Source organism: Periplaneta americana, chromosome 1, assembly GCF_040183065.1.
Source record: "Periplaneta americana isolate PAMFEO1 chromosome 1, P.americana_PAMFEO1_priV1, whole genome shotgun sequence".
NCBI lineage: Eukaryota > Metazoa > Arthropoda > Insecta > Blattodea > Blattidae > Periplaneta > Periplaneta americana.
The window spans coordinates 64,429,516-64,457,298 of NC_091117.1; the positions used below are offsets into that span (position 1 = coordinate 64,429,516).

General features: G+C 33.9%; 1 protein-coding gene across 2 annotated transcripts in view; it reads right to left on the reverse strand.

Annotated features, from left to right (window-relative positions):
- Window positions 1-27,783, reverse strand: part of IA-2 (tyrosine phosphatase IA-2) — an 842,823-nt gene that overhangs the window by 46,930 nt on the left and 768,110 nt on the right. The window lies entirely within an intron of this gene.

Here is a 27,783-nt window from a genome sequence, read left to right on the forward strand (position 1 = left end):
TTGTATAATTAATTATTAATTCACCATTGGAAAGTGTAGTTTCTCTAGATGGACATAATGCTATAATGTTATTACAGTAACTTCTGAGTGAATCGAGGACAGGTAAGATTAAAATAGGTTCTTATGTACAGAAAACTTGATAGGCTATTCTGTACATTCGTTTCCTGTATTTCCTAAAATAATTTTTATGACCAAATGAGTGGTCTCTGGATCAAAATGATCGCATTTTAATTTTTTTAATACAATTTAAATTGAGTAGTATAATAAACGATTTATCCTTCTATCAAACACGAATGTGCCCTGGATCAAATGCCCTATTTTAATTATATAATTACTTTATATTCATTTCTAACGGGTGCAGCGGAGCGCACGGGTACGGCTAGTATATACATAAGTAAACCTTCTTACATTATATGCACACATACATTTTAAAATTTATTTTACATGTCTTTTAACTTATTGATTTCCCTCATTCATTTTTCTCATACTTTCTAAAGGTATGTTCCTAAAGATTTTATTATCCGTTCATTTGTAATTCTTGATAGCGTACTGTATACCTGCCGCCGCGAGAATGAATGTTGATGCAGCCGAGCGTAACTAGAACGCCATGACCGCACTGGTAGAAAAGGTGGGTGGGGTAAGAAAGGGTACTAAGGCAGTCGCTCTGAGGAGCTACAGTTCTGCAGGTCTGCTCAAGACCAAACATATTTCACGCGCATCACTTCAAGATAAATTGATTTGTAGTTAATAGCATGGACAAAATCCGCCCGATGGTTTAGGAGAAATCGCTATATACAGACACACAGATAGACGATATGATCAATACAATTTCTTCGATATCAGTGGCGCTGAAAACACGTATTTCCGGGATAATTTCGACGTCGACTTTTTACACCACCATAAATAACGTATCTCCCCTTTAACAATTAAGAAGCGGCTGAAAAGAGATAGTTTCTGGATATTGATGGTACCCTGCGAAGGCTGAGTGATCAGACCTTCAGCCTGTCACGTGGGCGGTCCGGGTTTGAGTTCCGGGATTTTTCAACAATAATCTCACTAGAAGTTTTGATTTATCTAGAGCAGCGTTTCTCAAACTTTTCTACCCACGGAACCCTTTTAAACCCAAACTAAATCTGTGGAACCCAGCGGAATATTAGTGATGTATGCATATTACAGACAAATATTTAATTACTAAATGTATTTTTACCACTAATATTACATAATTTTATTGCTGTTGCATATTATACATATTTAAAAATTATAAATAATTTTGTTTAACTGTATTTGCTGTTATTACAAAGATTAGTAATCCTGGCTTATTTTTTCCACTAACATTAAACATGTTTTTTGAACTCACACATTATACATACTCGCATTTAAAAATTATAAATGTTTTTGAAATATATTTGCTACTGTTACAAAGATCAGTAAATATATAACAAGCATAAATGAAATGAAGTCCACTTGCATTTTTAACACGGTTTTGTAATTCACACTAAAATTCAGGTACTTAATTTTTTCAGAAAAAAAAAAACACCTGTTTGAAATAGATCAGTGGGACGAGTGTTTTTGTTGTTTATGCCTGCATATTTCTTTAATATCGGGTTAATGTTGGAAATCTGAAGTCTAATATTTGGTTCTGCATGCAGTCTGTTTCGGTATTAATTTTGATAGACGTATACACAGAAAACTCAGTTTCACATAGGTAAGTAGTTACAAAAGGAAGTAGAATTGTAATGGCTTTCTTTAATAACACTGAGTACTCTCTTCTCAGGCTGTGCCAAAAATCCATCACAGGGAGATTCTTAAACTGAGGTTGCAGGGATTAATTAGACGTCAATTCCAGAAATGCTTCGTATTCTTCAGAAGCGAGGGAAGAAGGTTTTTCTTTGATGTCAAATGAATTTTTGACCCAAAGTTTTGAGAATTATTTTCACTCTCGTGTTCTGGAAAATACTACTCTACAGTATGGCGCATATCCTCCAAATGCTTTACAAATTCTTGATTGATTTCATAAAGTTTCGGAGAGTTTCTTCGTTCTCCTCAAGGAAATCTTTCAAAGCAGGGAGGCTCTCAAATTCACGACCGGCTAGACTTCTCATCCAGAACTGAAACTTTCTCTTGAAAGTCCTGTTTTTTCTGCTGCAATGAATATATTAGCATTTTCCCCCTGTAATAATACATTTACTTCGTTGATTTTGACAAAAATGTCAGCTAAATAGGCAAGTCTCAAGAGTCGTTGTTTGACATTCAAACGATCGTCCAACTCGAAATGGTGATCAATGAAGAAAGCCATCATCTCAGTCCTAAGTTCGAAAAATCTACTTAAAGTTTCTCCTCGAGAACACCATCTCACTTCTGTATGGAGAAGCAGAGATTTATGAAGGCTTTCCATGTCTTCACAAATGATTTTGAAGAGTCTTGAATTTAGTGGTCTGGACTTGATAAAATTAACCATTTTTACTGCTTCATTAAGAACACTATTTAGGGAAAGTGACATTTTTGATGTGGCCAAAGTTTGTCGGTGCAAAATACAATGACTGCTTTTGAAATTTTTTGCAACTGACTTTATGCGCAATACTGCACTAGCTGTTTTTTCAACCATTGCTTTCGCACCATCCGTGCAGACATGAACACAAAATTGTCCCAAGGTATATGATTTCTTCCAAGTACTCACTAACAACTCTGAAAATTTTAGATCCTGTTACATTAGCTGAAAGCGATATACATAATAGCGTATCTTCTTTGATAGCATCTTCATAATGGTAACTGACAAACACTAGTACAACTGCCAGATCTTCTACATCACTTGAGTCGTGTATCTGCAGTGCAAATTGACATGATCTGAGCCGACGGATTAATTCTTCCTTGATGTAAGCTGCCATGTCTTGAATGCGACGGGCCACTGTGTCATTTGAAAGCGACACGGAAGATAATTGTTTAGCCTCCTTCTCATTGATCATGCACTTAACCATGTAAATTTTATTAATTTTTCGGCTACTGTGTGGGACTCATCTGCCTGAGCCACTCTGTAGGTTACAGTGAAAGATGCCTCTGCTGTTTTTTCATTTGTACTTGAGACGGTTCCTCGTATAGGATGAGGAGATTTTCATTAGATTAGTATTTCGTGTTAATATTCTTATATGGATAGGATGCGCGGACGTGTAAGTTAGTTTCAAAATCTGAGACGGAAGTAACAGGTGGACAGGAAGACCGAAAGGAAGCTAGGCGGACAGGAAACATGTGTCCAGGCGTGGAGTTGACTGATGAGGGAATGTATGGACTTTGCCTGCGGGTGGTCAGTAAGATGACGCCAAGCCAGGTTCCAAAAGAGATGATCTGGTATATGTCAGAGAATTGTCAGGACGCCGGAAGTAGGGGGATGTTCTAGTTAACGAACAATTTTGAAGAACGCGTCTTAAGTGACGTAAGTGTAATCATGGCCAATCAGGATTCTTAATAGAGACACGTGATATATAGATAGGAGGGCGAAATTCTATGTTTGGTGGTTGAAAGTAGGGGATAGTTTTGGCAGATGGACAGAAGGCAGATAGACAGTGTTCGGAGAAGTTGCACTCCACATATTCTCGGCAAACCTAACTCGGAAGTATAACAATTTACGGACTTAGAATTTTTTAGTGGGTGTAGTAAGAAGTCGTGTGTTGCATTATTATTATAAGTCTGAATTCTTTCCTCTCATCACGTTATCAACTGTCCGTTATATTACTGGTGTTTTATAGTACAAAATATATAATTACGTGAACTCAGAAATTAGTATACCAACTTGTGGGAAGTGAGAGCGAATTATTATACACTTGGACGCGCATTTCTGCTAACCTGAAACGAACACTTAATAATAATAATAAACGTTTTCATAGTTCTTACCAACAACTTCTGGTGTGCGCCTACATCATTTCAACTTACGAGCACGTCTCCCAAACCCCATGTCCCGACCGTTTTGCAGCTGACCTGGGAACCTCATCCTCTACCGGAGTAATCTCGAGGAGGCTGGCGCCCAAATTAATCAGTGTACGTAGTTAATTATTGACATCGACGTGCATCCTCGAGATACTTTCCATATACGACTGAGCTGGCAGCCGAGGGCAACGACGACCGACCGCATCATACTATAAGATGTCTGAGCTAAGAACTTTTGTGAATTTAGTAACTCACGACATTTCCTATCAAAGAAATCGATATTGTTGTTATGAAACTGAGCATGGTTAGTTTCAAAATGGTGACATAATTTTGAAGGTGCCATCGAACTACTAGGTAAAATTCTGCCACATATTATATACTGAGGGCAATATTCAGCATTCATGAAACCCAAGACTAAGTAACTCTCATTATGTTAACGTTTTTTAATTACAGGTTCATGTTGTGTTTTGGATGTTGGCTCCTTCACATTTTCAGATGATGAGCAGCTATTTTGTAAACCTGGTGTTTCCATTTCGCCTTCAACAGACCCACATACTTGTTTAGGGACAGTTGAAGTTGTAGTGGCACACTTTGATTTTGATTGTTTTAATGATCCTGTTTTAAGCTTGAGATTCATGATTCCGTATCACCCGTATTAAGAAAAGTAGAGTTAGGATCGGCATCACATTGTTTTAAAATAGGATGAAGTAGCTTGTAATGATCGGTCTCGCCCTCTGTTTACACAATTTTGAAGAAGAAATGACAAAACTCGCACAATTATTCTTTAAAATATTTGACCTTTTTTCTTATATTATTAAATAAATTTTGAGACACAAAATTAACACATAACTCAAATTGAACTTCAAAATAATGGTCTTTCCTCTCTAGAAGAAGTTTCCTGTGCTTTCTTAAAAGAACGTCAAAACAACCCTGCGAAATAAGCCTTCACAGAATTTTCAATTAATTTCATAATACATTTTACACCTGTGCATTATTGTTGGAAAATGTGTTAGCTGCAGACACTTAAGTTACTTGAAGCGCACCTATTATTATTTTAACAGTGTGCATTAGTGATCGAATTGCTGTAAACGGTACCCATCGCTGTCCTATTAATTGCCAATAGAATGACTGAATAAAAAGTTATAGTTATGTTCTTATTCCATTTCATGTTTTTATAACAATACATTTTAGAGATTAAAAACTAAATAATTTCACATCAGGAATTGGCGGAACCCCTAAGAGTTGCTTACGGAACCTCGGGGTTCCGGGGAACACACTTTGAGAAACGCTGATGTAGAGGAAATCAAAACTCGAGTGGGATTTAATTGACTATTACACGATTAGAAGCAAATATATAAAGATTAAAAGAAATAAAGTATCTTCTCTAATACAATAAAATATTGACTTACGAAAATACTAAACTGCCTTGAAAATGTAGGCCTATTACTGAACCATCTCATCATTACAAATATTCCGCCAGATGACAGTAGTGTGCTATGATCAGCTCTTCTCTTGTTAACAGTTGTGCCAACTATACAATCTTTATTGGACACTATGGACGATTACTAGTCAAGAAGGCTTTGTTGATTCAGTTTAATTTTTATTAAAATAACTGCATTCCACTTCAATTATCAATAAACAATCTTTGATAAGCGACAATCCATAATCTCATACAGAAGAAGCTATAACATAACCTAAATAATATAAACAAGATAAATGATAGAAAAGTTTTAATTAACCTCTTCCCTTACTATATATTTTACCAGTTTTGTGAAAAAAAGTATAATATTTTTTATTTTCGTATAGAAGTCATTTAATATTACAGAATCACTGTACATCACTAATTTTCTTACATACCTAAAAAATCACTATGAAATAGACATACATTCATACCTTTATTATTACCCCGAGTTATCTCGTGCACCTTGATTCCAGCTCTGGTAGTTGTCCCACTTTGATTTTCTCCTGAACTAATTACCAACTCATGTTTTTTTATGGATTAATTTATGAGGTACAATATCAGTGCTGTTATCAAGGCATTTAATGTTACTCGTCGTGTGAGAGACTCGAAAGCAGGATATTATGCACAGTGGCACATTGCATTCCGGATAGTAGTATCTGCTCTTGTGTCGAATTTGATTGTATTTTGAGTCTCTTGTAATACTACACATGAAACACTGTCTGGTTGGTTGTTCTTCTTCAGAGTTCGTGAAATAACTTCTGGAGAATGTCTACCTGTAAGCCGAAGTGGGTTGGGCGATTTTTCTGGCCATCCTGCTTTGAGAGATAGGACATTCGGGGTGTATTTTTCGAAAATCTTACGAATTACCACCATTCGATAGTCCAAGGGTGTCTTCCTGCCTTCAGATATCGTATACAAAACGTAGGTATTCCTCAGGGCTAACTCGAGAATATGAAAGAAGATCTTTTTATACTATCGCTTTCCACTATTTCGCGGGACAGGATAAGCTGCCAAGTGCTGGTCTACCTTGTCGATTCCTCCCATTGTGTTGTTATAGTCGACCACCATTTTCGGCTTCAAATCATCCTTGATGACGATCAGCGCGTGTATTGTGCTAAGAAGCACCACATCTTTTTATTCTTCAACCTGAGGATAATGTTCTTGTCCCTCTGGAAGGGAAGGCTACAGTTTCACCCTTCTTCAGCTTTGTTCTCTTCATTCCTGGTGACATCTCTTTCCTACTCATTCTCACAGCCCCGTAAGTGTCTGTAGTGTGTGAAATGCATGTTTGATAACTGGGGTGATGTGTAAAATTGTCAGTTGTTAAGACAATAGTCCCGGCCAAATAAAGACTTCATGAGTGTCAAGACTACTTGGCTAGACATTGGAATATCCTTGCAGTCGTTATCAAGAATGGTTCCTTTTCCAGTGTAAATTATACTGGACTAAACGCACCCGCTCTTAGATTCACAGAGCATATATGTCTTTATCCCAAACGTGGCTCGTTTTAGTGATATATACTGTACCCACCCTAGTCGCACCTTATAAATCAACAGGCACTCTTCGATGGTGACATCTCTGTCGGGAATGTATTTGCTTCAAGATTCCGAAAAATAGACCTGACTTCATTCAATTTCAGATTTGGGTGGGTTTCCGGGTCGTAGTCCTCATTGTTGTTGAAGTAGGAATTTTTAAATTCGACAAATCTCCTATATGAGAGCGTTTTGGGAAGAATGGTGTAGCAGTCATTGAATATTTGTACCAGTACAACTGTTCTTCAGGTTTGTGAATAATGTTCTGCAGTCACTATGCCCAAAAGTACACGTATTTCAGAGTCTGTAGTAGGCCGCCACGAATTATTTTCAGCATTCTGTGAACACTTATTAGCATACCGAATCGTCTCCTCGAATATAATGTTGATGAGGTCATTATCAAAAAATAATTTAAAAATTGAGAATTATCATTATCAGAAACAATGTTAAAATTTCAGGGAATAGGGACATCGGAGGTGCAGAAGAAATGGTGCCAGATGTCTTCTATTCAAACCACTGTCGAAAAGATGCGACATCAACTGATCTGAATTTGTTTGTTGGTCTATAACTTCGTCTTCTGATACCGATGTTTCATTTCCTAATCTTCTACAGGAATATATTCCTGATCAAAATTTTTGGAATCACTAACTTGATCCATCTTTACACAAAACAGCACAAAAAACACTAAGCACAAACAGAAACCGCCAAAACTAACTAGCATCAACTCACTACTGTGTATGAATGCTATATGAGCATAGAATTCCACTCGCAAGGAAGAAGTACAAAACACACCCCCAGATATAGAAATATCACTAACTTTTCTAGCCGTCTAGTGAGGAAAAGGTTAATGAAAGGATGGAAACGTATATATTCGAGATATAATCCTTAGCAGCGAAAATGGCACTCAAACGAGTTAACTCGGGATAATAAATTTTGATACAAGTTAGCAACCCGAGTTAACTCGGGATAATCAGGGAAGTGGTTAAGGATGGTGAAATAAACATTAATCATTTTAAAAGGCACAATTATTGAAAGTAAAATGTTGGCAAACAAAGAAACAAATTCTAGGGAGCTGATAAAAACTGCAGGATAAGCAGTCATGATTGGTTGAAACACGTCGTTCCGTACCGTTTTATTGGTCAAAAGTAGTATGACGTAGTAAAAGTGTAACAGTCATTGAAAAATCTATAGTGACATTTGTAACAGAAAAGGTTCAGTTGAGTTTTTTCCTCGAGATTCTCCCGTTTCCCTTAGACTTCTACATCATTCCGTTATCTTTTCTCCATTTCGTCATCATTCCATAGTATTCCCCAAACGCCGGCTGGCGTTGCACGGAGGGAGCTGGCCTAAGAACGAGTGGGATGGTTTGCTCGAAACCTGGGTACGTAGCGAACCTTAGTGTAGTCAGCCGGTGTGGGGTTTGGGAATGCACCTAGCTTGAGGGTTAGAGCAATAGATGGCAAAAGGTCGCAGTGTGGGCCATAGTGCCCCCTCTCGAAAATTCAATTTCATTTGGGTATATTGATGAGGCTATTTGCGTAAAATCGCTTAACTGTAAACTTTCTATTATTAAAATGTATTTATATAAAATGAGCAAAACTTCGTTATACCGTTACGTATCATCAACGCTGAAGGCTGGCGACTTTACAAAGGATTGCGTTGTTATAAGAAAGGCACACGGCAATGCGCTGAGCAAATAAAAAACACGTTGGGTCTATGGTTGTGCGTTTCTGTGTTGGTGAATCGCCTATAGCGAAATTTCATTGTAGCGGTGAAGCAAAATTTTGTTCATCTTATACATTGTATTATGAGAAAGTCAAATACTGTGGTTCTGTACTGGCTGTATAAATATTTATATTGCCTTGATAAGTGAAGCCATGCATATATTTCAAACAAAAGTATAAGTTATTAAAGTTTCCCATACATTTCACTGATTCTGAGAACGATATTAGGTCTAAACACTTTCATCTACAAATGCATTTTGATTTACTTTACTAGCAGTTTGTTTACTTTTATTTGATTATTTTACTTCTTTGAGTTGTGTGTAACGATCTTTCCTTTCCCATTCTACTCGCTTAATTCAATATATTACTTTTTTTTTTCTTTTGTTAGTCCGTTCTAATTTTACTTATCCTGAGTTTCTAAATTAAAACAATGTCAGCTAAATAAAATGTTTCACCGGCAAAAAAAAAAAAAATCCAAGAAAAGTAAACAAAGCTTCCACATAAACCGCATTAGAGATGAAGTCACGTATCTTCCTCCGTATCTAGTTGATTATCAGAGCCCACAAGTTCATGAATTTTTCATATTTTTTTACTTGGTTATTTAACGACGTTGTATCAACCACTAGGTTATTTAGCGTCGATTGGATTGGTGACAGCGAGATGGTATTTGACGATATGAGGCAGAGGATTCGCCATAGATTACCTGACAACTGCTTTGCAGTTAGGGAAAATCTAAAAAAAAAAAGAATAAATAAATAAACTCAATCAGCTTAAGTGGAAATCTAACCCACGCCCGAAAGCAACTTCGGATCGGCAGACAAGCGTCTCAGCCGATAGAGCTATGCCGGTGGCTGATTTTCATATTATTCCCAATGGAAATTATATTTACGAATACATCTATTAATTTTTAAATTAATTAAAGTCGATATTGTTTAGCACATATCTGCAGTTATCATAAATTAATCGAATTTTCAATATGTTAGAGTTATATCGTGTTGTTCCTGCAGTATGTGCAAAATATAAAATTTTTCAGTAGGAGAAAAAAAAAACACATTTATTCATCCTTTGGCAGCCGTACATAGGAGACCGTGAATTCTTACATTTTCATAACAAAGAAATATAATTACATATAGGAGATTTGATTATTTGCTATATCACTATTTAAGTTATTTAATAGAGTAAAAATCTGAAAATCGATAAATATGTCACATAGGAGTTATTGCAGGAACAACGACGATATGGTGTTTAAGTAATAAGATTTTTCTTTCCCGTTACTGGATGTATAGGGTCTACTATATATAACTCTTCTTCCACATCGCGGTATTTTCTGTTACACACCCCGCACAACTACCGCGAAATCGGCCGTAGTTACTTTAGTTTCTGAAATATATTTACCGGGGAAAATGTACGTAAACAACTTGAAAATGAAAATAATTACAAATGCATCTCAACTGTGCCACAAGAGATGTTCAGAGTGTCCTCCTTTCGCTTCAGTACATTTTTGACATCTGTTCGAAAGGACTTGTTGAATAATTTCTTATACTTTTTGCATAACTTAGGGAAAGTTGGGTAGTATGGGTAGTAATTTACTACAGTCCAGCCTAGACGTCCGAGACTGTCGGGAATGATCTAGTATCGGTAATCTCGGGACCAAGAGAGTCTCGTATTCTCTATCAATGAGTCATTTCGCTACGTTAGGTACTCGCGCACTGCTCGAGACTGCGGTGATTACGCAACCGAGAACGGGCGATGATATGAGGCAGTCTGCCCGACTCTAGTATGGGACATCGGGTAATATCGGACAGTGAGTTTCTTTCATCTACAACCAGAAGATAGTACCTGAATGACATGGTTACGTTTCTGTGATGTCGCATACAGTTACGTAACCATGTCATTCAGGTACTACCATCTGTGGTAGATGAAAGAAACGCACTGTCCGATATTACCCGATGTCCGATATTACCCAATTCTCCCCTAAAATTACAGAAACTCGCTGCAATATACAGTACGTCATTTTCAAACTTACGACAAAATACACAACAGCTTGCACTATACCAGGTATGAATGAGTAATCCCTTCAGTATTCCCAAACAATTAAAAGACCACAATATCTTGCACTATACTACGCATGAATTAGTAATCCTACAGTGCTCTCATATAATTAAAATAACACAAGAGTTTACACTACATTACGCACGAATGAGTAATCCCTTCAGTATTCTCAAACAATTATAAAAACACAATATGTTACACTACACTACGCATGAATTAGTAATCCATTCAGTGTTCTTATACGATTAAAATAACATAAGAACTTACACTACATTACGCACGAATGAATAATCACTTCAGTATTCTAAAAAATTATAAAAAAAAGACGGTATCTTGCACGACACTACGCATGAATTAGAAATTCTCTCAGTGCTCTCATATAATTAAAATAACACAATAGCTTAGACTACATTATTCACGAATGAGTAATCCCTTCAGTATTCTCAATTAGAAAAAGAAACAATATCTTACACTACACTACGCGTGCATTAGTAAACTCTTTAGTGCTCTCATAACACAATAGCTTACATTACTCACGAATCAGTAGTCACTTCAGCATTTTAAAAAATTAAAGAAAAAAACACAATATCTTCCACTACACTACGCATGAATTAGAAATTCTTTCTGTGCTCTCATACAATTAAAATAACACAATAGCTTAGACTCCATTACTCACGAATAAGTAATCCCTTCAGTATTCTCAATTAGAAAAAAACATAATATCTTGCACTACACTACGCGTGCATTAGTAATCTCTTTAGTGCTCTCATAACACAATAGCTTATATTACATTACTCACGAATGAGTAATCTCTTTAGTATTCTCAGACAATTAGGAAAAACACAATATCTTGCACCATACTACACATGAATTAGCAATTAGTAATCCCTTCAGGGTTTTAAGACAATTATGAAAAAAACAGTAGCTTGCACTACATTTCGCATGAATGAGTGATTTTTCATAGTTTTAAAATTATTCCAATCATATTTTAGTAACAGAAGGCAAATGACCAAAATTGAAGATCAATTTAGTGAATACAAATATATTGATATAGGTGTACCGCAAGGAACAATTTTGGGACCTATTTTATTTCTAATATATGTTAATGATCTGCTAAATATAAATTTAGAAACATTTAATGGATCTATATATTCATATGCGGATGATACAGTAGTTATTTTCAGTGGTTTTTCTTGGCAGGAAGCATATAGAAATGCTAATATAGGTGCTAACATTGTTAAAAAATGGCTTAATTCCAACTTCCTTTCTTTAAATATATCTAAATCAACTTTAGTTCCTTTTTCGTTAACAGCTGCCAGTGTTCAAAATTTAAAATTTAGCGATAAATATAGAGTAATAATACACAGTGAAAATTGTTTAGATCCCAAAAGTTGTAAATGTCCACCTTTGAAAGAAGCCACGTATGTCAAATATCTGGGTATCATTATTGATCAGAATTTAAAATGGCCTCATCACATTACTTATCTTTGTAAGAGGCTTCGTAAAACAATTTATAAATTCGTTAATCTTCGCTGCTACTTACCTATTAGAGTTTTACGAAATGTTTATTTGGCCATTATTCAGTCTATCATTCAATATGGTATAATTGTTTGGGGTGGAAGTACAAAAATTAATCTTAGTCCGTTAAATTTACTACAAAAACGAATAATTAAAATTTGTTTGAAGAAACGTTTCGATTATCCAACTAAATTAATTTATTCTGAATTTAATGTATTTAATATTGAACAAATTTATAAGTATACGCTGTTAAAATTTTATCATAAAAATCGTAATAAGTTTGTATTACAGACACACAATTATGACACAAGACGAAATATTAATTCAACATTAGTAGAACCTAAATGTCTCACATCTGCTGGTCTAAAGCATAGCATAAATTTTGGCCCTCGGTTGTACAATGCTTTAACTAAATTACACCCAGAACTTCTAACATGTAACCCACTAACATATAACAAGAAAATTAGAAACGTGTTAATATCTTAAATTTTATTAAATAAATTTATAGCCTATGTGTATGAATTAATCAACCTATATTATATTTGTATTCTATAATTTTGAAATATGTGTTAATCCTACTTTTCACGTGCGATATTATTCTTCTCTAGTGTTAATATTATATTATATACTTAATTCCATTGCCGCTGTAATTATATTTTAGTTCCTATTTTATTTTACTTATTTATTTATATTATTATTATTATTATTATTATTATTATTATTATTATTATTATTATTTTAATATTATATCTGAACTGCGACCGAGCACGAGCGCTGCTCATTCGGTCTCAAATTTTGTTAATACTACTGTATCTTCTTTTTATATTGCTTGTATTATTTTATTTGTATTTCTCTTTGTTTGTTTTTGTAATTATATTTCTTTATTCTGTATATTTGAATTTAAATAAATTAAATAAATAAAATAAATTAAATAAATTCAGTAATCTGAAACAAAAGAAACGTAATAGCTTGCACAACATTACGAACGACTAAGTAATCCCTTCAGTATTTTCAAACAGAAAAACACATTACGCACGAATGAGTAATCTCTTCTGTAATCTCAAACAGCAAGTTCTAAAACTTTTTTGTTTTTGGCTATTGATCTTATCAGTCAAAGTGTGCTCACGGTCAAACTTCGTAAAAGTTCAGTACAGATTTTAGTTCCTTTTTTCACCTACTTTTATTCATGATCTTTCGCTGATGTGTAATGAAGAAAACGTGCTAAACGAGATTAGAAGCCTATTTCACCGTTAAACTTTTCAATTTTTCACTTTGTACTTTTCTTTGCACTTTTCAAGACTGATTTTCAAAGTGAAAAGTTAAAAGGAAAAGTAGAGTGTACAGTGTACTCTTATTATGTTTGTTTCACCATTACAAAAATGTTTAACCGTATTGTTTTTGGTTCCAGAATAGTCCCAATTCTTTCAAAAACATAATCAGCTTGAGTCGGCGTAATTCGAAAACATTCACATAATTCAGACAAACTTAGGTTATGGAAATTTATCCTGACTCCTTTTTTGGGTTCTTTGTCGCTTCAATCACTTAACAGTACATTTTCTCTTCTTATCACATTTCTTTTCTAAATTATTCTGAATTAAAAGCAAAATTATACTGATTATAATGAATTTACTCTGCATGGCAAAGAGACTAAGTTCTTCGTAAAAATACAATTCGATTTTCAGCACATGGCTTTGCACTTTTCAAAATTTTTGTAACGGTGGAACAAGAGTAATAACACAGTCTAGTATATACAGTCACGAAGCTCAATAGATAGTAAATATGCATCCATAGATAGTTGCTAACCACTAGGATCGCTACTATCGCCTTATTACAGACAATTCGAAATAGTACCTGCACAGTCTATTGTTCCTAGTACCCTCATAAACTCAAGCTTCGTGACTGTATACTATACTAGACTGTGGTAATAACATATTCGAAAAGTTTCCTCTACTTTTCTTTTTAACTTTTAACTTTGCAAACCAGTTTTAAAAGTGATAGTGCAATAGAAAGTGCGATGAAAAGTGTAAACTGCAAAGTGAAAAGTTCAATGGTGAAATATCCCCCTAATCTCTCTAAGTGCTGACCTTGGGGCCGACTTTGAACGTTTTCTTTATTACACCTTAGCGAAAGACCAAGGAAATAGAAGCTGATAAAAAGGAGAATAAAATCTGTACTTGATTTGATTTTTACAAAGGTTGACCGTGAGCACACTTTGATAAAATCAATAGCCAAAAACAAAAAGGGCTTAGAGCGGTGAGTTCTGCATCCCACAACTTCAGTTATCACTTGACCTTGGCAGGATACGCTTGGATGATCAAGTCGGTCGAGTTGCTACACTTCACGGAAGTGTTTAACATGCGAGAATGGGTGATATTAAGCATGATAACTGTTACATGAACATAAACTACGCGGTAATAAGACGAATGGACGCCGTTATATCCCATTGAAAATTTCAAAACATTTTGTCAGGATGAAAAATGGAACAGTGAGAGGGGGAAGTTACTGGATGAAGTTAGTGGGTCATTAATTATTTTTAAACGGTAAACCCTTACACTTCCATTTAGGCATTATTATTATTATTATTATTATTATTATTATTATTACCTTCATCATAATGATCATCTGGACATATTATGCTTTTAGGGTTCCCAACTTTGGATCAGTAAATTCCAGGACAACTTATATAAGAGACAGGAAAAATGGTTATTGAAGCAAAAACGACAATTGAAATAGCAATTTCACTGTTTTTATGCGGAAATATATTTGAATAAAGTAAAGTCCAACGCAATAAGTTGGTATGTTGATTATTTTAGCCTTCATGCTAATCACATTTCAAATTTTGGTTCATATTAATTTAATCACTTATTTGAGTCTCACAACTGGTAAACAGAAAATTGAGAGTTAATGTAGTAACAGGCATAAACATAATTATTTTGTTTGATAACTTTTATATGAAACTGTCTCTAGTGATAGCAGGCATCGCAGTTGAATTTTGAAACATAGGCTATATGTATTTAACTTATCATTTGGCTCAGACTATCATATCTGGCCTGCTCTTAACACAATCACAGAATTCAATATATGACTACTGAAATTTAATTTCACCTGGATTTCTGCTTTCAACTGATTAGGCCTATCACTTAGCCTGTTGAATACAGAAATTGATAAAACTACAGAAATTAGTTTTAAATGTTACTTATATTCTGGATGCATTTCTTTAAAAAAAGAAAGCATTTTTCTACATGATCTTCATTGAGAGTGTCTAGTGCAATTTAAGACTGCAAATATCTTCATACAACCAATCCACATGAATAATAAGCTGAAGACCATTAACCAAGATTTTTAGGCAACTCCATGTGGGTTGAGTTTTCAAACACAAAACAGACAACTAGGAATTCATAATATACCAATTTGAAAGACACTGTAAAGCCTTGTCAGAAAGAAGAGATGTACTTGATTCAAACTTCTGTATACATTACTCATGCTCAAAAAATGTTATTAATAGAAAATTATTCTAATTTCGGGAATTTTGCGATCCCGGTGTTAAAAAATTTCCTCTGGGATATAGCACACGATTCCTGGTCAATCTAGTCGAACCCTGGACGATTGGGGAAGACTATATTCGTTGCCGAGGGAAAAAATTGAAGGGCTTGGTGGAAGAAGAACCTATCCCACGTTTTTATACTTCTGAGAAAAACTATTCCTTTTTTCCACGACGAAGGGAAGCAATGTCCTTCAGTAACAAGGTTAGGCATATCCCCCTCCCCCGAAAAAAAAACCTCGCGAACTTATACTAAATGGTCTATAATATTTAGCAAAAAGAAAAAAAAAAACTAATTTAATGGGAGAGTGTGATAGATCCTTAGTTTACCAAGCCCTTTAATTTCATTACGGGATTTTAAGTTACAAAGCTAATATTCCAGTAAAAGCATGTATTAAAATTTACTATTAAACAAGCAATTTTCGTTTATTTATAAATTACATCTTGAAAATGGGGTAAATATAAAATATAGCAAGAGATTGGTCTTGGAGAAATTATCATGTATTTAAATAATTTTTCTGTTTATTGACACTGGAAAATTACCTCTCCAAAGATATTTTTCCCTCCGGCCTCCCAACTAACACTCTATATGCATTTCTGGATTCGCCCATACGTGCTACATGCCTTGCCCATCTCAAACGTTTGGACTTAACGCTCCTAATTATGTCAGGTGATGAATACAATGCGTGTAGTTCTGCGTTGTGTAACTTTTTCAATTCTCCTGTAACTTCATCCCTCTCAGCCCCAAATATTTTCCTAAGAACCTTATTCTCAAACACCCTTAATTTCTGTTCCTCTCTCAACGTGAGAGTCCAAGTTTCACAACCATATAGAATAACCGGTAATATAACTGTTTTATAAATTATAACTTTCAGATTTTTTGACAGCAGACTGGATGACAAAAGCTTCTCAACCGAATAATAACAGACATTTCCCATATTTATTCTGCGTTTTAATCTCTTCCAAGATATTTGAAATTTTCCACCTCTTCGAAGGTTAAATCTCCAATTTTTATGTTTCCATTTTAATAGCCTACAATACTTTGGTCACGAGACATAATCATATACTTTGTCTTTTCGGGATTTACTTCCAAACCTATCGCTTTACTTGCTTCAAGTAAAATTTCCGTGTTTCCCCTAATCGTTTGTGGATTATTACTACTGAATGTACGATTTCTAAAAGTCCTCTTTAATTATCAACCTCAACGAGAAACCTAAAGAATGTTGGAAGGATGATATTCTTGAGAATGGAACAGGTCATAAGAAAACATGGCTAAGAATAGGCCTATATCTAATATAAGTTTCCGCTTTGATATGTTATAAGTAGGGCCAGGAAGTTGTATTTTTCCACTGACTGTAATTAATTTCTGATGAATTACCTTCACGAATCATCAATATTTAAGCTCATCAAAACAAATTTTATGTTGCATGTATTTGCATATTTTGGCTTTTTTTTTAAATAAATGCATAATGTTTCATGGTATTTATATTATTGTAAAATGTTTTCGCGTTTAAGCTCATTGAAGCTGATTTTATAGGTATGTTGCATAAAATGCATAGTTTGGATTTTTTAAAAATAAAAGCATCATACTCTATTTTTGAAAACTGGTATTGAGTGAAATTATTATAATTATTTTTACCAGAAAAGTTTTGAAAGTATCGCGGCACACCTAGCGAATCTCACGGCACAGTAGTGTGCCGCTCTCAACAATAAATGTAAGTTTAATCTCATTTAGTTTGGCTTATAATATTATTACATTTATTGCTTATTATTATTATTATTATTATTATTATTATTATTATTATTATTATTATTATTATGTATTTATTAGTAATGTAAAGAATATTGAATTTTATTAGTGCATATTTATTGGCATATTTTAAGTTTTTTTAAAGGCATATTCAGTAAGTTTTTAGGGAAAGAACTTCTTGGCCCTACGAGTAGTTATAAGAAATGGTGGTCATACAATTTATTTGAAAATAGAATCCGATGGAGAAAGTTAGCAGACGGTCTGTGTTCTATGTAATGTACGCGTCGCAGTTCTATGCCCTCTGAGGAATGCATTTCACGTGAAGCTAAGACTTTGTGAAAGTGGAGATAAACCTCTGCTCTAGTATGAATCACCGCAGGGAACTACAGTATAACACTACCAGGGAGTTTCACTATTACTAAACTTCTTGTGTTGCTGTATAATCCTTTTGGAAATGGGGGTAAATACACCAGACCGTAAAGTATCACGACACGCCCCTGAGCACGAGTTCTCCTCTTTCAGGGACGAGCTAAAGTATTTTCTATGTATAATATATGTTACGTTATAATCATTAGCAAAATAATAAACAAATAAATAAATAAATAAATAAATTGCGATTTACGAAGAATGACGCCACTGGCGTAGCTCAGTCGGCTGAGGCGCTTGTCTCCGATCCGGATTTGCGCTCGGACGCGGGTTCAATTCCCGCTTGGGCTGATTACCTTGTTGAGTTTTTACAGAAGTTTTTCCCAACCGTAAGACGAATGTCAGGTAATCTAGGGCGAATACTCGGCCTCATCTCACCAGATACAATCTGGCCATCACCGATCCTATCGACGCTAAATAATCTAGTAGCTGATACAGCGTCGTTAAATAACCACCTTAAAAATAAAAATAATGACAAATCATACAAACTACAAACATTAAAAATGCCCTCCATACATTATCACTTTATAAACATCAGACAACACTAAACATCAGACAAAGATAAAGCAAGAAGAAGAGATGAACTGTAACTAGTGGGGGACAGTAAAATAAAACGTAGAACGGTAGATCTATATCATTAAAACCAAACGAAATACTACTGAAATGTAGTTAAACTTTATTATGTTTCAAGAGTTAGATTCTGTGTCTTTCGAAAATGGCGCTGACGAAACATTTTAAGAATTCACAGGAAGAATATACGGTCACGTTTTTATTTTACCGGTTTTTGGTGTTAGCTTATTAAATAAACTATACATAGCCTACATAGTGTTTTGACAAATGACAGGTCTTTCACTGCAAATTCAGTTTTCTCTAATATTTCCTATTTTCTGCTTTCCTCTGTTTCCTCATGTTTATTGTTGTTTAATGTTAGTAAAGTAACAGTACAAAAATACATCTTAGTTCTTCCCTGAAGGAGTAAAAACTCGTGCTCAGGGAGATATCTAAACACAAAGATAAACACAACAAAGATAATTATTTGACACAAACTGGGTCAAGAAAAAAAATTACAGGAATAAATTAACTTTAAAAATAAATTTCAATTTTAACAATTTAAATAATATATATATATATATATATATATATATATATATACATATTAAATCAATATATATTCTTTAAAAATTAAATTCCTAACGCTATTTTTGAAATTTCTGATACTAAAATGTTCCAAATTTGGGTATTTATCAATTATTTTATTGTATAACCTTGGACCAAAGTAGGTACCATGGCTCAGAGCTGTGCTTGTGAAACACTTTGGTTCCTCTAGTCGTATAAAATCGGATCTTTTAGTTCCATGTTTATGGTGATACAATTTGAATTTATTAGATTTTTATGTATGAAGTTAATATAATAAATCTGTTTAATTTTCAAAACATTAAAATCAGTGAACAAAAGCTCGGATGAGTAATTAATTGGTTTATTAAGGCATATTTTAATTATTCTTTTCTGAATAAGTATTAGTGGAGTGAGATTAGGAATACATGCATGTCCCCGCCCTAAAATTCCATACTGGAGAATGGATTGAAATAAAGCTAAATAAATGAGACGTAAAGTATTAATTGGTACATATGACCGAAGTATAACAAAGATATAAATTGTTTTACGTAATCTATTGCATAAATATGTAATATGTTTATTCTATCGTAAGTGTTGGTCGATTGTAATGCCTAAATACTTAACTTCTGAGGATTCGGTTAATATGGGACATTCACAATTTTGAGAAGAATCTGAATGATGAATTTTGAGCCTAAAAGAAGAATGAGGAGATTGAAGACCACTGGACCTTAGTGAAAATGGAGCAACAGTTGTTATAAAATACATATATCTTAATATCGTCTATCATCTAATATCTTCTTCTGCCCTGAACTCTTGTCCCGTTTACCATTCCTTCCAGTGCATCCTTCAGTAGGCAGTTTCTTCTCAGCCAGTGACCCAAGCAATTTCTTTTTCTCTTCGTGATCAGTTTCAGCATCACCCTTTCTTCATCCGCTCTTTTCAACATAGATTCATTTCTTATTCTGTCTGTCTATTTCACCCGCTCCATTCTTCTCCATATCCACATTTCAAATGCTTCTAGTCGTTTCTCTTCACTTCGTCGTAATGTCCATGTTTCTTCTCAATTACAATGCCACACCCCACACAAAGCACTTCACTAGTCTCTTCCTTAGTTAGATCAACTATTTCTGTAGTAGGCCTAAATCAGAATGGCAAAAAGGCTGCTTTGCAATATATTACCGGTATCTTGAAGTAAATGTTATGTAGTGTTCTAAAGTTAAAAAATGTCTCCTTAAAAATTTAAGAAAAGTAACTATTATGTTCTTTCCGTAGACTTTTAACTATCATATCATAATCATCACCATCCTTCATGCATTAGGCATCTTTGTCTATAGCAACTACATTGGATCATTCCATCGTTTGGGTGGTCATCCGATGTCTCTATTGCCATTCTTATATACAGGGTGATTCACGAAGATTTACCGCCTATTATGGAGCTTATTTCCGAAGACATTCTGAGAAACAATTTTATATAAACATGTATCCTAATCTCAATATTTTGAGAGTTACACTAATTTGAAGTTGTTACTGAAGTGCCTTTTTTTCTTTAGTTTTAAGGGTAAAAGAATATTACAAATAAGGAATGAACTATTCAGAAGTGTCATTTCTTTAATTGGCTAGTATTCTGAACCTAAAAATGTGTTGTTAGTTGCTTTGTACAAATTTTATTTCTCAATTTTTAACTAAAAATTACATAATTCTTGCGCACTTATCATAAAATTTGTTACAAGTCATACGACTTTAGGAACTTGATTCCTTACAGTTTAATTGTGCATCCTAATGTACAGTCTTAAAGAATTTACAAGAGTGGCGTGATTTGTAACAATTGCTGTGATAAGTGCGTAAGAAAAATGTAATTTTGTAGCTAAAAATCGAAAGAAAACTCTGTACGGAGCAACTATGGAATTCACAACACATGTTTAGCTTCAGAATACTAGCTAATTAAAGAAATGATACTTCTAAATAGTTCATTCTTTATCTGTAATATTCTTTTATCCTTAAAACTAAAAAATAATGATATTTTACAAACAACTGAAAATACTGAGATTAGGATACATGTTTATTTGACAGTTTTTTCTCAGAATGTCTTTGGAAATAAGTTCCGTAAGTGACAGTAAATTCTCGTGAATCATCCTGTACATATACGAGTATATAAAGCCCCATGTGGTATTCATTTCTTTTGCAGTTTTCGTTTTTCTGTTTTTTCCTAAACTAACACAAACACAAAACCATGCCCGAGGCGGAACTCGAAGTCACAACCCTTCGGACCAAGCCATTTCGGTTGGTGGTTATAAAATTGACTCGGAAGTCTGGAGCTGTTCATTCCCTCTAAATGTGATTCCATCTGGTCCTATAGTCACATATTTTTTCGTTAAAGTAGAAAATTCCTAGTTCTGAAGGAATGTCTTCATTCCTATTGTGGTCTAATTTAGTATATCCTGCAATCTATCTGAGGAATTTCATTTCGTTTGCTTTTAGTTTGGAGTTATCTTTCTTTTTCAGGATCCATGTTCCACTTCCATAGAGAAGGCATGAAACTGACATCACTTGACTTTGTGAAACTTGAGTATTGATTCTTTTCGCACTTTTTGTTCAGGATTCTTTTAATTGTGCCATTTATACAGTGTGAACCGTGAGTAACGTAATTATTTTCAAGGGATTATTCTTTGAGATATTTCAAACAAAAAATTTAATACAATTTTGCTCGTTTTTACTTCCCTTTCGAGAAAAAAATATATATGAAACATTTCATAGCGTGTTTTAGGAAAACTATTGAATTCATTATCGATATGCTCAGTAAATTTAAGAGAGCAGTGTATTATGACTGAAAAAATTTTAGTTCTGTCCTTTAAATGTGCAGAAATTTGATCTCAACAAATGTAACTTTTCATTCTGCAGAGGAATTTTAAAACTTGAAGCACTCTGACAACCCTTGCAAGGTTTCAAGGTTATTGCCTGCACAGATGCAGCTCGCGTAATGCAAGAGATGAATAAGACAACAAGAAATGTAAACATGACATACACTATAAAATTGCTCTCAAGAAAAGTTTGATTTCTTGTATGTAAGTTTACCGGTTACTACTTTAAAAATTGAAGAGGGAGGGAACTATTTCTAATTGTCTGAAGAAAATGCTTGTAGTACGACAAACGGAGATTTTTTAAAATAATTAATTAGATTTTTATAATGTAAAATAAACGTTTTTGTTATCTGTGTTCACCGAATATTTAATTAAAATTAAGTCGAAGAATTTAAGGGGACTGAGTAGTGATGCCTGTGCGATTAAAAAAGTTTAGTTCAATATTTCTAGGCTTTTAGTGCTCAGAGTGGAATAAAAATTCCCATGCTTATACAATCAATTATTGTGAATTCAGTAGTATAAAAGACAACTAATTATTTTCTTATCCAAGTGCAAAAGAAATGTCCTAGCTAATAACCTGTTTTCCCACTTTGCTAAGTGTACCTCATTCTTCAGGTGCACATTACTTGCTACAATCTTCACTCTTATACTTTGTATTTTTGAAGTTATCTAATAATGTATATTGTAAATTCTAAAGCAAAATTTAGTTAAATATTTCACCCCTAGTGAAACAAACAAAAAATTGAACTTAGTTTAATATTTTTTGCAAATTTTTCAATGTATATATATTTTTTTTTCTCGTGTTATGAGTGTGATATTCATAAACCCGTAGGTCTACTATGTAGAACACAGGCTGCTGAAATCACTGTAAAATTTCATATAAATTTATTCAGTAGTTTTAGAGAAAAATGCACCTAAGTATGAAAAATGTCAACTTATGGAAAACTGCATTAAAAAAAAAGGATGTATGAATTACATGCACCGCCAAATTTAAAGAGGCTGTTTAAAGAGCTTATCTGCAGAGATATCCCCCACAATATTTATATTCTTTTAAAGAGCAAGTTTTGTACTTCTTTTTTAAAACACAAAATAAAAAAATCGGATTTTTGACCCCTAATCACTATCTGGTTCCCTTAAAAAGAATAGTTTTAATTTAGTTCGTTTAACGTAAACTAAGTATATATCATATTTTTATTTTTTCCTTTAGAGTTTTAAATGTTTTAAAATTTTGTTTTTATAGTGTGACATAAGCATCCTTAAAATAAATTAAATTAAAATTAGAAAAAAAAAACACATCAATTTAGATATTGAGAAGGAATTTTAAAACCAGTGTCAATTTTTATGTCTCACCCCCACGGCCTTTGAAATTTCAAATGACATCTCTATAATGTTTTTTTTTTCTCGTTGTTGTGAACTCTATAGCATCTATTAGTGCTTTATGGTTGTGCTAACTGATGGAGTTACTTGCCAACAATGTGACGCTGAAACTTGTGTTCAGGTTACTGCCCAGCGACAGTCCTGATATATTGTATTTTATATTTTTGATGATTGGCTAATTAATATTAACCCGGCGCACTCACATTAATACGAATTTCCAGACTCTAGACACCCAGGCAATTTTTATCCTTCAAGAAAAATTCACCGAGAACCGAGCCCTCCAGATCTGGAAGCCAGCATGCTGACCAATAGACCACGGAGGCAGTCATCCCTATAATATTACGATATATAATTTGAAGAATATTAAATTTTTCATACTCTCATTCTTTTGTTCTCCCATCTTTTGTTTTCTATAGTCGCCTGGCAATCTGGATTATTATTATTATTATTATTATTATTATTATTATTATTATTATTATTATTGTTGTTGTTGTTGTTGTTACTGGCTTGTAGGCTGAAAACACAGTTAATTTTTGGTAATTTACTAACTGAAATTAATTAAATTTACTAAATTAAATGTTCAAAATGTGCTCCATTGTTGTTAGACGTGTCATTTGAAATTTCAAAAGCGGTTGGGATAAGGGGTGAAACCTAAAATAAAACTAACAATTAACACTGGTTTTAAATTTCCCCCTCAATCTCTCAATTGACGCGTTTTTTTTAAATTGAATCAATGTACAACATGAAATTTGTCCTTTTTATAGAAATGTATGTATTTTGTAATGGCAAAAACGACTCTGCAGTTAGTTTTTGTCCAGCACGTACTGTTTCTCCAAAATTATTTAATGTTAGTGAAATGCTGCACTACTTTCATCTTATGGGATGAAACATGTCACTGAAAGTACACTTTCTTGACAGTCACCTGAACTTCTTTCCAAAAAAATCTTGGTGCTGTAAGCGATGAACACGGAAAGAGGTTTCATCAATAAATATCTACCTTCGAAAAGCGCTTCAGTGAAAGATGGAATGCAAGTATGCTGGCTGAATATTGCAGGTCACTCATCAAAGAGACTGCAGAAGCTGTCTACAAACGTAAAAGATCAACAAGATATTTTAATGTGTGAATTTTGGCCAAATAAAGGTTGCTTTATGTGCTAGTGTAACAAATTTGTGTAAATAAGTGAAGTGCGTATAGCATAAAAATGGTATGTAAGCCTACTAGAAAATTTTGGTTTTCAGAAATGAACTCAGCACCTCTCATTTAGTTAACATTACAGAAACAAAGTTTAAATTTGTTGTCCAGTGTAGTTATTTTAACTAGGAAGTTTTGAAATGAAAGCCCCGTATAATTTCATCCTTTCTTGCCATGCCAGCCAATTAAATACTGTACATTTAATGCTACTGCCTTCTGATTGAGATTCTGGCTAATATTTACATCTATTATCAGGCAGTACATCTCACTTGACGATATGTGTCAGAGGAAGAACAATTATTGTTTGTATGGATCTTAAGTCTGACTAGTGTATATGTAGCTAGTCGGCGATGTATGTAATGGAGAGAGAAAAGAACTGGCCACCCTACCCCATTATTTCCTGGCCTAGTTGTCTCATAAATGGTAGCTTCTTCGTATCACTTGTGAGGTTCAGACCTGTCTTCGGACAGTTGACTAAACAACAAAAATCTAATGCTACATTAGTAAATTAAATACATTATCTTATTTAATAGTAATATGCATTAATATTTTTTATTAATTATTTTATTAAGAGTTAATGCTACTATAAAGCCTACAACTTCAGATTTTAATTTTCCTTGGTAAATTTATCAGTAAAATCAAATTACCTAAGGTAATTAAAAATTGTCTGGTTCAAATTTAATTTGTGTTAAGGCACTGAAACGACTCCATCTACCATGCAATCACACATATCACTAATCTCTCCGTTATTACACTTTCCTGCAGTTTTGAAAACAGTTTACATCGTAGATAATCCTAAGGTTTGTAAAGCTGTCAAAATTTAACTTTCTAGGCAAAATTCAAGAGCGTCTAAGAATAAATGGTCTCAACTCAATCTTGAACTCACCTGAAAAAATAAGTTACGTACAATTTGGGCCTAAGAGTCTTCATTGCACCACAGATGCGTTGTTAGACTGACATTTTATACAACACGGCTTTCAACGGCGCAGTAGTGCAGTTGCTATATTTCTGGACTTTGAACAAGCGTTTGGTAAGTTACAGCAAGGCGTTATACATCAATTTAAGTATTCTGACACCTACATATGAATCAGGATTGCAGAAACAGCACATGTCACTATCTGTGGCGAAATGAGTTTATTCGAGTTTCCTGGACTCTTGATATAGGGCTATCATTCCATGCAGAAACCACATATGTCAGTATAGCCGTCTCACATTTGGAGACCTGTGAAATCCTGGAAGCGCGCAGAAACAACTCATGTCAAAGATATGTGACGACACATTGGTTCCGATTCCAACGGCAGACATCTACGACACAAATATACAAAAATTGATCTCACTGAATGACAAATATCTCAATTCTGGTGTTAAAAAATAACTCAGCAATTGCTATATGTTCCAATGAAACTTTCCATGAAATTTTGTTCTCTTTCTGTAAACGGCCCAAGGGAAACTTATCTTTTATGGCCTTCGTAATTGCGATCGAATGGCCAAAATTTGTGTAAGTACTTCTTTTGACATTATTAAAATGATGGAAGAAAAAAGATTATTTTTTTTTATCTGCCCTCATGACAATGTTTGCTTGTAAGTACAAAGGAGAATACCACATTTACATTCTTCATTGGCATATCCAGACAAAATCGTGCCAATTCAAAGAGAGAAGCTTGACGATATACGCAAACTAATGCGTTACATACCACATGAATATAAAGAATTTTACAATAATATTCTTCAGTGGCCTATTGTGGAAAAATGAGTTCATTTATATGCTGAACTTATGTATTAAGTACACAGTATCCTATGCATATATTATATCCCTAATTTGACAAATAAACTTTAGTTGAACTGGAATTATTATACTGCAATTTTGATTCCTTGCAGAAACAGCACATGTCAACCTAACATATAGGCCTATTGATCTATTGCATTAACAATTCATTAGATTCCAATAAATTTGGTATAAAACAACACACCTATTAGGCTTCTGTCTGAAGAAGCCAGTACTATAACCAATGATGTGGTCTACCATCAGTAATACAGTTTTTTGTGTCTACTGAAAATTTAGTTTTCATGACGTGCTGTTTCTGCAATCCCCGATTCATATAATAATCGTCGGCTTATTTCTAAAACCTCGTCAGTCAAATTTTTTCGGAATATCGAAATCTGTGTATATTTTAAAAATGCATCTGCTGATAACACCTCGTAAGTATGCAAATGATTATATATTTTATTCCGGGAGCGCCAATAAAATATGAACGATTTTAATAATTATTAATGAAACGGCTTCAGAATACCGCGTAAGTACATGTCGCTATTGCATTATTGAATTATTTATTTTTGGTGCAAGGGTCATCTCTTTTTATGTGCTTAGTTATCTATCCTTGTACCATTAATAAAAAACGTTTTTTATTATTTTTAGTTTGCACAGTCTTTGTACCGATACGGAATTACAATTTGGAACGAGTCTTGATGGGAGTATGTAGGCAACAATTTCGCACGACTGTCCACAAGTAGCATATATACAGGAGCTCTTGTTTACTGCACATGCGCAGTGTTTTGTAAGCGAAACGTATACAATAAGGAAGCTCTAGATTTTATTTTCGTATCTGTACATAACTTTACTATGCAGTAGTAGTAGTAGTAGTAGTAGTAGTAGTAGTAGTAGTAGTAGTAGTAGTAGTAGTAGTAGTTGTAGTAGTAGTAGTAGTAGGAGAAAACCCTGTAAGTGTTACTATGTATTTTTCAATGACTACTGCACTTTTACTATGTCATACCACTTTTGACCAATAAAACGGTACGAGAAGACGTGTTTCAACCAATCATGGCTGCTTATCGCTACAATTTTATCACTTCCCTTGCATTTGTTTCTTTGTTTGATAGTCAACTGAAAATGGCGGCTTCGTTCAAACGTTTTGGTGAAGCTAACATGAGTGAAATAGAATTTTAGTAAGTCAATTACTTTATTTCTTCTAATCTTTATAGACTATACTTTCTTCTGTTTTTATCATCTCCCTGACAGTTGTTTCTTTGTTTACCAACATTTCAAACTGAACATTCTTTACGGTACTATTAAAACATGCTTTGAGATCGTCATTTGTTTCCCGTATTGATAGTCAACTGAAAATGGCGGCTCTGTTCAAACGTTTTGGTGAAGCTAACATTAGTGAAACAAAATTTTAGTAAGTCAATTAACATTTTATTATATCAGAGAACTTTATTTCTTCTAACATTTATATACTTTCTTCTAATCGTGTAATAGTCAATTAAATCCCACTCGAGTGTTGATTTTCTCTAGCTAAATCAAAACCTCTAGTGAGATT